The following is a 12,643-nucleotide window of genomic DNA, read 5'->3' on the forward strand; positions in this document are numbered from 1 at the left end:
ATCTTTTACAATTATGAGACATAACAAAGGCTACACGTACATGCACAAACACATACTTTAGGCAATAATAAGATCTAGCAATTCACCTAAACACATGACTTGGACTGCAGGAGGAGACTTGCACAAACACAGGGGGGGACATGTGAAATCTAGTGCACACAACAAGAGGTTAGAATCAGACACCCAATGTTGGATGTGTGAGGCTGAAGTGCCACCCACCGAGCCACTGCACTTCCCAGTTTATAAATCCATGTCGACATATATATTCTGATCTAAAGCCTCTCATGCATGAAACAGTACATCTAAACACTCTTAACTATTTTCTTGACAGCAAAATAGATCACAGGAACCACGATACCTGGCCTCATGGACATCTACAACAAATGCTGCAGCAACAGAGATCACACTCCATCACACTTGACCCCTTGCACCCATCAAACAGCCTGATCTTCCCCCTTACATCTGTAAAAAGATTCTGGAGCTTTGGTCCACCATCACCAGGCTCTGCAACAGTTTTTCCCTCAGACATCTCAACTCCCACCTACCTCATGAACACTGATAAAAAGCAATTTGCAACATTTGTTTCTGTTATTTGCAGTATACTGCAGAGGTACTGAAATGTACTGCATCTAAATCAAAATGCAGTTTAATCTGGATCACGCAACTGCAATTTTGTTTCATGTGTGAAATGACAAAGTGTGCCAACAACTTTGTAGACCTTACACTATCCATTTGGGTCAACTGGGAACCAAAGCCTGTCCTAAGAAAAAGAAAATAAATTGATTATACATTAAGCTGGCCAAATGATATGCAGGCCACTATCTTATTCATTATTTTGTTAAGGAGGCACCTTCTAAGGATTTGTATATTTTTATATTATACTATGTACTTGCTGAATAGGATGAGCAGTATAATAATGAAAAGACACGTATAATTTTTGAATTTCCCTATATTGGGAGTGGAGCTGAATACGGTTATACGAACCACGGACATCTTTTGGGCTGGCTGGCAAGTTTTTTATTAAGTCCATAATTCGGAGACACCAGCCGTGGTGTATCTGACTTGTAAAGCAGGCTTAATGATGGCATGCAAAGATGTATCAACATAACACATTATAAATTACTGTAGCAGTGTAGATTTGGCCTTTTTTACAGAATGCTGATTGCAAGGAATTACAATGAAACAATTTCCATGTAATGTTCCAATCACACTGCTGGGGAAAAATGGTTTAAATATAGTTGTATTAATAATACATGCTTTAATTAAACGGCTGGAGGTGTATCCATCAGAAAGGATACTCTACCAGGCCTATTGCACTCACTTGATTCATGGGTAGTATATATGCAAAGCCTTATGCCTATAAGGCTGGGATAGAACAAAGACAATATGCCTGCTGTTATCTGGGCAATATAATCCATCTATGAAGCCATATTAATAAAATAATTGCAGGAGAGTGTAGGCAGTGATATGAATAGGAAGAATAAGGATGCAGCAATGTCAAAAGAGAATAGGAAACAGCTCCCTTGATATGGGATAATGTTAGTAGGATAATGTTAGTAGTGCAATGCTCACATGCTTACTGTATTTGTGTTTTGAGAAGAGGCATCCTACAAATCAATAAATCAGACTCTAATATGCAGCAGTTGCAATAATGCTGAGAAATCCTCACAAGAAATACTTACATTTTTGGGAGGGAAGAAAACACATGTAAATATACACATTGATACACCGTAATATTAAAACCACCTGCCTAATATTGAGTAGGTCCCCCTTGGGTCACTAAAGCAGCTCTGAACTGTTGAGGCATGGACTCTACAAGACCACTGAAAGTGTTATGTGGTATCTGGCACCAAGATGTTAGCAACAGATCCTTGAAGTCCTGTAAGTTGGGGGGGGGGAGAGGGCCACCATGGATTGGACTTGTTTGACCAGCCAATTGGATTGAGATCTGGGGAATTTGGAGGCCAATACCTTAAACTCTTTTCCATGTTCCTCAAACCATTCCTAAACAGTTTTTGCTGTGTGGCAGCATGCATTATCCTGTTGAAAAAGACCACTGCCATCTGGGAATAATATTGCCATGAAGGGGTGTACTTGGTCTGCAACAATGTTGGCCACCTACACAATATAACAGAAAATGTGACTCATCAGACCAGGCCACCTTCTACCATTTCTCCATAGTCCAGTTCTGACGCTCACCTGTATCATTGTAGATGCTTTTGGCAGTAGACACGGGTCAGCATGAGCACTCTTACCAGTCTGAGGTTATGTGGTCCCATACGCAGCAAGTTGTGATGTTCAGTGTGTTCTAACACCATTCTGTCATTGTCAGTTCTCCTGTGAGATTGGACCAGGCAGGCTAGGCTTCACTCCCCACATGAATCAGTGAGCTTTTGCCGCCCATGACTCTGTTTCTGGTTCACTGGTTGGCCTTCCATGGAGCACTTTTGGTAGGTACTGCCCACTGCTTAGCCGGAACATCCCACAAGGCCCACGAAATGAGTCTTAAGTCGCACTGGTAGAACTGCACCCGTGACTCATTTTGTGGTGATGGGTCACATTTTGGAGATGCTCTGACCCAGTCGTCTAACCATCACAAGCTGGCCCTTGTCAAAGTTGCACAGATCCTTACTCTTGCCATTTTTTTCTGCTTCCAACACATCAGCTTCAAGAATGGACTGTTCACTTGTCTAATATATAATGTCACCCTTGACACCTTAAATGTGTCATTGCAATGAGATAATCTATGTTATTCATGTCATCTGTCATTGGTTATGGCTGATAAATGTTAATTTCTATTTATTTAATCTCGTAATCTACTGTACTTTTTCCCTTTTCAGTTTGTCTGACTTGCTGCTGCTGCAGTTTCAGATTTCCACAGGTCTCAGTCTCATTTTTTGATGCAGAGCATGGTGAGCAGGGAGACAGCTACAAACCCTGGACCTGCACAACATTAAAAGAACAGAGATGGAGGCAAAATCCTAACTGTAAAAGCTGATGAGGACTGGATGCACTGGAAAAGCACATGTTGTTGGTTCATTTTATACAAAAATATATACAGCTGTCTCCAGATACCTGTAAATCTACAGCTGTGGAAAAAATTAAGAGATTTTTTTGTTTCACTAATTTCTCAATTTATGGGGGTACGTCTCTAAATATTATTTATATACACACTTGCAAACTGGCATTTGAAAGTCGCTTCCATCATCTACCTGGCTGGTTTTTGGTCGTCCCCAGTGTATCCAGCTTCACCTTATTCTTGTGTATTGCTGTTTTAGATATTTTAAGCCTTTAAGTAACCTGCTGCTCAGCATAGCCGTCTGTCAGCAGAACCATGATTAAATCAGGATTTAAAAATGCAGATTTGTTTAAAAATATAGAATAGTCTCCTTATTTATTCCACAGCTGTCTATATTTTTCTCTGTGGAACTCTGTAATTGTATTGCTATTTTCTATGTCACCATTAAATGTTAACCTACTAAAGCCTTAAGAACAGAAAAGACTCACCACGTGTCTTTTGGGCCTGTTCCATTTTTAATTTTAAATTAATTCAGTGACTTCTGTCAATCCTCTATATAGACATGTTTCATTGCTTCAGTGGATGGAAATACCACTCTGACATACAGATGAACCAAGATATTTGCTGAATATCTGTTAATTAAAGGATGCTAGACTGTTATTCCATGTAGACCATGAAACAAGCTAAATCTGCTTCTTTTGTGTGTATGTAAATAGATTTTCAACTATGCAATATACCTTTGATTATATATACCTTTACTTTAGTTGAATTTTGATACTACACATTTTTGTTAAGTACATATGAAGTACTGCAATAATACCAGAGTTTGAGAGACACCATATGGTGTGAGGTTGTAACAGCATCTTCAAACGACAGTATGTGTAAAAGGATATGTGTAACTGTTTACATAGTTTCACATATTACAAATGAATAAGTAAAAGGGCAGTGAAGGATTTTAAAATATTTTATTTAGACATAATTAAATAATGAAATAATAAAATAATTAAATTAAAAATGAAACACATTTATTATATCATCCCCACCTGAGATGACAAGGTAGTGCCTAGAAAATAAAAAAAAAAGCAAAGAATTCATACAATTGTACAGCATGCTAAAATACACATACATATGAATGCATGAGTCAAACAAAATCTGTTGGTGTGATTCTGAAAAGTTCAGCCTTAATTATATATAAATGTGAAATTACAAGCTTTTCGGAATAAAATTGCCGAAACTCCCCCGTTATTCGTAAATTATTACATTTTATGTTTATTTTATATTCATTATTTAATGTAGTATAAGAGGTATTGTGACTCCCCCCCACCAAATTCTACAAAATTATAAATGATAATTAAATCGACTCAAGTGGTCTTTGTCTAGTATTTAGTACTATTTTGGTATTTCATGTAACCAGAATCAAGAATCTGTGTACTTCTGGAAGGGTAATACATTGTTTGTTGTACATTGATAAACTAATGCAATTACAGATGGGGTCACAGAGTCAGCTAATTTAGAGATATCAACATGGGGCTCTGGAGTACCCCTTCCTCCCCCCTCCCCCCAGGGGTTCCCTGGTGTCTTTATTAAAGCAGGGAGGTTAGAGAAGAATCACACATTAGGATTGATCTTTTGACCTCTGGTGGAGCTCTCTCCATTTGGACAAAAATGCTTAGCAAGCAGAGGAAATCACAAGTTCGAAAGCCAACCGAAGTTCCACACAGGTTGGACCCTAAGGGTAATGCTGGCATTAATGGATAAAATGTACATCCCTGCCTGGACATTTTTGGAAGCAAAATAATGACTTGATTGCTTCCTCGGCCAATGATTCAGTTAAATGCTTGAAATGTGATGTGTGATTTATAAAAATTCCATAAGGGAAAATATAGCTGTGTATACATACAATGTGCATAATTCTGAATACAGTGAATGCTGAGGTAAATGAGAATAATGTATTATTTGATTTAATTAACAGTCCGTTTCTGGGTGTGATTTTTCATCAGAATCAGACATGCACCCATTAATCTATTCACCCATGAATCTTTAAACAACCAATTACTGAGTTAAATTCATAACAGTGTGGGTCCTATCCAAAAGTTACTGGTTCACTTGAAGCAGCACCCAAAGGACATGCACGAAAACACCAAAGAGAAACTGTAGCCCTAAATACTCTCCTAGAATGAAAGCAATCATCCAAGGAATCTATGGATGCCTCTCAAAAATGTTCATTCTCTTCATTCAAGTCCAAGAATGGATTGACAGGTATCTGCATATTTTTAACCTTTCATAGAAAGTCAGAAATTATTTGGCAAGTAATTCACATACAAGTTGCACTAATTAAAAAACATCAATTCCACAAAAACAAATTAAAAACAAATTTTATGAACAATACTTTACATTTAATTTGGTCAATAAATCTGTTATGAAATTGCTAACATACAAAGATAACTAAATTCCTGAATTATAATATCATATATGTCACGACCGCGGTTGGAGCGGGCGATCGTTCAGGCAGGCGAGCGAGCAAGGAGCAGGCAGGCAAGCGGGATACGGGGAAAACGGGGACTTAAATGAGGAAAACGGAGCGAGTACAGCGGGACGGAACACAGGCATTGACAACATCAATGACGGACGAAGGACTCAGGTAAGACACGGACTGAAATACACAGGACTGATTGAAAATAATCAGACACAGCTGGGTACAAATCGGGAAAGAACACGTGGGTAATCCGGGGGCGTGGCACACACGAGGAGCCGACGAGCAGGGCATGACAATATACACTTCATGACAATGCATTAACAAATTACTTCTTTAAGAAAGCATAATTGGACTCTTACCATCTAAGACAATTAGATAATTATAATATAATTATTTGGGGTCAAGTGAATATCACAGAAATGTAACTGAGTAACATCATTAAGTGAAACCCTGGGCTATACATAGATATACAATACTGTGCAAAAGTTTAATGCTATTTATCTGGGTAGTAAATGCACATTTTATTAGAACAAAAAAAAATAATTGAACATAAGAACATGTGAAAATTACGAGTAACACAATATAAACTAGTAAAAATGTCTTCTGTTCTCGAGAAAGTTACTGATATCTACTTGGATAACTAGATGAACATCACTTCAGTTCCCAAACTTCTCCTCAGTGGCACCCGAACCATTCCATGTATTTATAAAATTTCACCACCAGCTCGCTTAATTCATTAATTTAACTAGTTAAAAAAGTGAACGAGATATTGAATAGATATATGAGGTGGGCTAGTGGTCAGGTCAAAAAATACACGGGTGTGTTGTATGGTTGCTGGAAATAATAGGGTTATTTTAACAGAGGTTTTGAAATGGCTAAGCTGACACACTTTAATTTTTTTCTGGCTGCCTAAGACTTTAGCACAGTACTGTATATATATACATCCATCCATTTTCCAAACCACTTATCCTACTGGGTCGCGGGGGGTCCGGAGCCTATCCCAGAAGCAATGGGCACGAGGCTGGGAACAACCCAGGATGGGGGGCCAGCCCATCGCAGGGCACACTCACACACCATTCACTCACACATGCATTCCTACGGGCAATTTAGCAACTCCAATTAGCCTCAGCATGTTTTTGGACTGTGCAGGGAAACCGGAGTACCCGCAGGAAACCCCACGACGACATGGGGAGAACATGCAAACTCCACACACGTGACCCAGGCGGAGACTCGAACCTGGGTCCCAGAGATGTGAGGCAACAGTGCTAACCACTGCACCACAATGCCCAATAGTCATACATATGATTGTCAAATGCAGAAGGACTGTAATTTCAGATTTTTAATATTGAAGATATTGGAATCAAACATCATAACCATGCTGTTTTAGGTCTTTGGAGGACCATATTTTGCTTCAAATTTAAGCTTCAAATACAAGTAACCAAACCCCAATATTTTTCCAGAGTACAATTAAATTCTTCAATTTTTCTGTGTAAGTCTGCCTACTGGAAAAGTTTATAAATGAAGCTACTCTTCTTCTTAGAGACGTTGTACTCTGGTGCTGACTGCAGTGCTTCATGTCTGACTCCGTCTCCAAGTCATTTTCTTTAGAGTAGTTCAGAAGTTGTCATGGTCACAATACACTTCAGATCAACACTGAACAACTCCCGTAAGTCCTTGCACATTACAGGTTCTTCCACAGAGAGGCAGAAGTTCCTCCAAAGACATTAAACTAACTGAAACACAGTAATACTTTTTTTTGGATTTGAACCCGGGTCCCAGAGGTGTGAGGCAACAGTGCTAACCACTGCACCACCATGCCACCCCGTATATATATATATACATACATACATGTGGTCAGTATATATGCATAGTCTGATGGACGATCTTCAATTATTGCACATTCCATCAGTAAGAGCAAAGTGTGAAGACTGAATAAGCAGAGAAATAGCACAGCTGTATATAAAATATTGCAATCCACACAAAATAATGGGAATATAACTTGAAAAGAGAGTCATTGCAGGGCTTTAGATAACAGACGCCAGCTTTTCGGCAAGATATGTACCTTACTTATTTATGCCCACAATTCCGTAAGCAGATTGGTAGTATGCCTAAAATATTAATGAGAGGTATATTGCTATGCCCAAAAGTTATCAATTCAGTGCATCCTAATGCTTATTAAATTCAGTTAGTAGAGCACGCTGCATGTGACTGTGTTAGTAAGTCATGGAAGTGATAAGCACTCTGGAGTCAAAAAAGGGACAGTTCAGTTACACAACATCTTTATAAGCGGAGATATTGTGGTTAAACTAGGTAAAAAGACGTTGGTGGGTGGCAATACTTTTTGCAGTTTAAAGTCCATTTTTTTTGGTAAATACAGTTTTCATTTTTATTTCTGTTCACAAATTGTTTTTTTTTTTTTATTTAGGGTCCATTTTCATTTTAATTCTAGTTTACGATAATAACACTGGTCCTAACAAGCCCAATGTTCACGGACACATGCACTGGCACTGTTTATCAATGTAGAATAAACCCAGATTAGCCTAAAGGTTTTCACAAACACTTATTCAGTAGAAATTCTAAAGTAGCAGAGAGACAACTTTACAGCTGTATAATGAGTGTATCTGGTATGGAAGTGGATTGTATTCACAAAAGGTGGGAAAAAATCTTAACTGATCTTGTATTTGTGACTTACTTTGTTGAAATTATAAGATGGTAACAATTACTAGCAAAACCTGGACATGATGGGACTGGCAGACACAAATCCTGACAATCCCCAGTCATAACCACTTTTGAAAGGTTAACACATCAAAATATGTTAGGAAAAATAAGAATTTGCTCATTGTAGCATCCCCATTGGTGAAATGAGATGAAATTTGGTGGACACCCCAAGGGTCTGGCCATGAGTCCAAAGACTAAGTTTGGTCTCATAAGACCAAAGCATTGCTGAGATTAGGTCACACGTACTGATTGGCGGCTTTGCCACAAAATTCATTTGGCTATGATGGACAAAGGGCTTTGAAAATCAAAAATCCCTTGGGTAGGCCTTGTGTGGCTTGTTACTAAGATTATCTCTGACTAATCTGCTGAAGTTTGGACAAAATTTGTGGATTGCAGAAAATTCCAAATGTTAAATCCAATATGGGGGCTGCTGCAATTAGGTGGACATGAAAGTCCTGATGTGTCAGACTTGGCCCTGCAAATAGTGTTAGGCAACATAAGAAAACTTTTTCTAGGTCTAACTATTCAATAGTTATTAGCTAAAACATGTTTGCTTATTGCAGCAGCCTCTAGTGATGAAATTATACCATTTTTGTTGATCTTCCTCAGAATTGGGTCCCAAGGCCAGTTGCCAAATTTAAATTTTGACCAGTTGAAGTGTTGCTGAGATATGGCCAGACATCTTGTTTAGTGGCTTAGTCCTCAAATTCATTGGACAGTGGCCATTGCAATCCACTTAACATAATTCTGTGAATAACTTTTGGATGAAACCCTCTGTAGAGGATGCAGACCAAGTTTCATGATGATTGGATCAAAGGCCTTGGACAATTTCCAAAAGTAGGTTTTTAGAAAAATTCAAAATGGTGGAAAATTCAATAGGGATGACTTAACCTTCAGATGTCTAGGGGTAGGGAACATACTTTCACTGACTGGGGCATGGTCACTCATTTCATTCAATATCAAAAACGTAATTCATGGCAAATACATTTTTTCTTATATATTTGTTTTGGCATTAAACTCATCTTAATCTTAGTGTACTTTGTAAATATGTCAGATTTATGTGAAGCTTGTAATTTGACATCCTAGTATAGACATTGCAAAATGCAGTTTGGAACACTTGCAGAAACATTGCAAAAGTACATAGTAAGCAATGGTGGACTTTTGTTTTGACCACAGATATCTGATCACCAAAGTCTTGGCTACATGAAGATGACTAAATGGTGTAGTTGCAACATTCAGTTGGATAAATAAATAAGAAAACCCTAACTCATGTCACTATTTCTGGCTCCTTTCATTGAATATGTAGCAACTTTCATGAGTATGCATGAGCCATTCACACCTGGCCACACCCCCCCCCTTTTATGGCACTAATGGGGATGTATCTGAATCATGTTTCACTGTTGCGTTGTTCATCAAATTACCATGCAGCTATTTAGAATGTGAATAGCGATTTTCAGGTAAGAGCGGCACTACATGCACTGTTCTTAGATGGTTGGGAGAAGTTGTTCTCAGAGCATATTTTGATACCATTCTTTATTCATGGTTGTGTTCTTCGGCAAAATTGTGAGTATGCCCACTCCCTTGGCTAAGAATTAACTCCAGACATAAATGGTCTCAGGATGCTTTACTGTTGGCATGACATAAGCTCTGCACTGGTGGTGCCCCAATCCCACAGCTGAATCAACTTTAGGAGATGGTCCTGGAGCTTGTGTGACAGTGTGGAACTGCACATTGGCATATACTTTTCTTTTTGACCATTGTTTGTCATTAATTTGCCATTTTATAAGTGTGTGAATTTTATCTCATTTTCGGTGATTACATATTCAAGCTCGTTGCTGCAAGTCATCCCCTCGTCCGCCCTTTTTAGTTCCCGTGGCTCCACCTCTTTCAAAACACGTTTTAGCACTGCTGAAGGTAGGAACAGACGTGTACGACAAAGCTACAAAGCTGAAAGTATTTTTCTGCAGGAACAAATAAACGGTGGAAGTCCATCAGTGAATGCCCTTCTCTTCCTATGTTCGATCACGGGCAGCTACATTGGTGACGTGACCCGGATCGGCAGATCAGCTTAAAATTGGTTGCCGTGGCTGCTGCGATGTGTTCCCAGTCCTCGTCCACAGACTGCGATTTCAGAGACGAATGGAAACCAGTTTACCAGAGCATAGGAAGGAGTGTTTGATTAAATGAAGTGTGGCTCATTATTAGTAATTGTTGGAGGTGTGATTTACGGTTACTTAATTTTAAAAAGGGATAGCTAAATTATTTTAATACTTTGTTTCTGGATTATTTTAGGGGTGGTGGTGCAGTGGTTAGCACTGTTGTCTCACACCTCTGGGACCCAGGTTCGAGTCTCCGCCTCGGTCACATGTGTGTGGAGTTTGCATGTTCTCCCCATGTCATCGTGGGGTTTCCTCCGGGTACTCCGGTTTCCCCCCACAGTCCAAAAACATGCTGAGGCTAATTGGAGTTGCTAAATTGCCCGTAGGTTTGCATGTGTGAGTGTGCCCTGCGATGGGCTGGCCCCTCATCCTGGGTTGTTCCCTGCCTCGTGCCCATTGCTTCCGGGATAGACTCTGGACCCCCCGCGACCCAGTACGATAAGCGGTTTGGAAAATGGATGGATGAATGGATTATTTTACACAATGCAGATTTATTGTTAAATAGACATTTACATGGCACATTTACATGAAGCTGCTAGCCAGAGTTTAAATAGGGGAAGGGGAGCTTGGCTTTGGAAAGATAGCGAGAGAGAGGTGGGTTATTCTATGAATATGTCTGATGAATGTGCAGATATAGCAATGGCTCAGAGCTCAGATTATACTCGGATGGGTAGGTTTATGAGGGAAGTCCCTCATGCTTCGACACCTGGTAGTGATAGTGATGTCATTACCCATCTTGTAGGTATGGTAGAGCAACTGGGTGCACAAATAGGGGAATCCATTGCCACCAGATTGATGTCTGATGGGGTTTTGAATGTGACTGGTGGCCACCTGACTTCCTCACCTGGTCAGAACGCACAGAGTGAGTCTACCAGGCCTGAACTCTCGCATGTGGCCGTCTGTGTCAGACAGGGATCTTGTGACATTCAGAGGAGATGATACAGAAAACAAGAGATTCCCATGCATGAACAAGTGGAGATGATCATGTGTCAACTGATGGGTAAAGCTAAGGATGTTGTGAGGATTGCTTTGCCCAATGTTCTGGATAATAATTAATGAAAATACATAATAAAATAATTAGTGAAAATACAATAAACAAAGTACAATAAAAAATACAATAAAGTGTAAACATGCTCAAAAAAATATCCCCCCACCCCCCTGTGCAGAACAGATTAAAGATTTTTGTTCAGGAGTAGAATCATGTTTACATATTTCAAATTTATTGCACTTCGCCTGGTAATTAGTAACTGTCCTGCCTTTGAAAAAAATCCTCTCAGCTTACACAGACAGCCGCAGTACATTTTGGAGAGAAATTGAAACTAAAGTATCAATCTCATTAAATTGGTGTTGATCAATATCAATACCAAAATTGTTATCAATAAAATCGATACTTGGATCAATCCGCCCACCACTAGCAGAAACTTAACCTGATTAATGATGTTCTTTCAAACTATTTCAGTGAGACAACCTCATGTCTCCCTCTTGCTGATTTTTATGCTACTTTACCCAAGCACAAGGAAAATCCAGTTGATTACTGGATAAGGCTAAACAACGTGGCAGACTTGGCTATTATGGGTCTGCGTAGACAAGGGAAAGTGATGGGAGATATGATTGCCGAGGTAGCTCGCATGTTTGTAAAATGCTGTTCCGATCCTGAGTTGTCATACACCTTAATGTGTAAGCCCACTAGTGAGTGGACCTAACATGATGTTCAGGTGAGAATTAACAACTATCAAGGACAGTTGAGGGCTAGGACCAATGCTATTGGCACCACGCAGTTAAGGAATCAAGTAGCTGCTATCGCTGGATGTGGAGGTCTTCGTGTTAGACCTAAATGTGCCTTTAAGGTTGAAATGGAAATGTACGACTGTAGAATGTTGGTCCCCATACTAGTTGTTTAGGGACAACATGACAAGTTGATTCAAGAAACTAATGTCATACATGAATACAATGGGAATGCCTGCCCATTGATATCCTTTTCCGTTCTGTCCTTCGTGATTCGGTTGTCACTAATTATGATAAATATGTGGCATCCCTCACGAGTGATATGAAGGAGGCCATGGGAATTGCCCAAAAACACGCAATGAAGGAGCAATGCAGGCATGCTCTGATTTATAAGAGGGGAGTTAGAAGGGCTACTATTGATATAGGCGACCGAGTTCTCATGACTAACAGGAAAGAGAGGGGCAAGAAAAAGCTTCCTGATCATTGGGAATCGACTGTCTACGCTGTGGTGGACATGAATAAGGACATACACACATACCAGATTCA

This window comes from Brienomyrus brachyistius, chromosome 1 (assembly GCF_023856365.1).
Source record: "Brienomyrus brachyistius isolate T26 chromosome 1, BBRACH_0.4, whole genome shotgun sequence".
NCBI lineage: Eukaryota > Metazoa > Chordata > Actinopteri > Osteoglossiformes > Mormyridae > Brienomyrus > Brienomyrus brachyistius.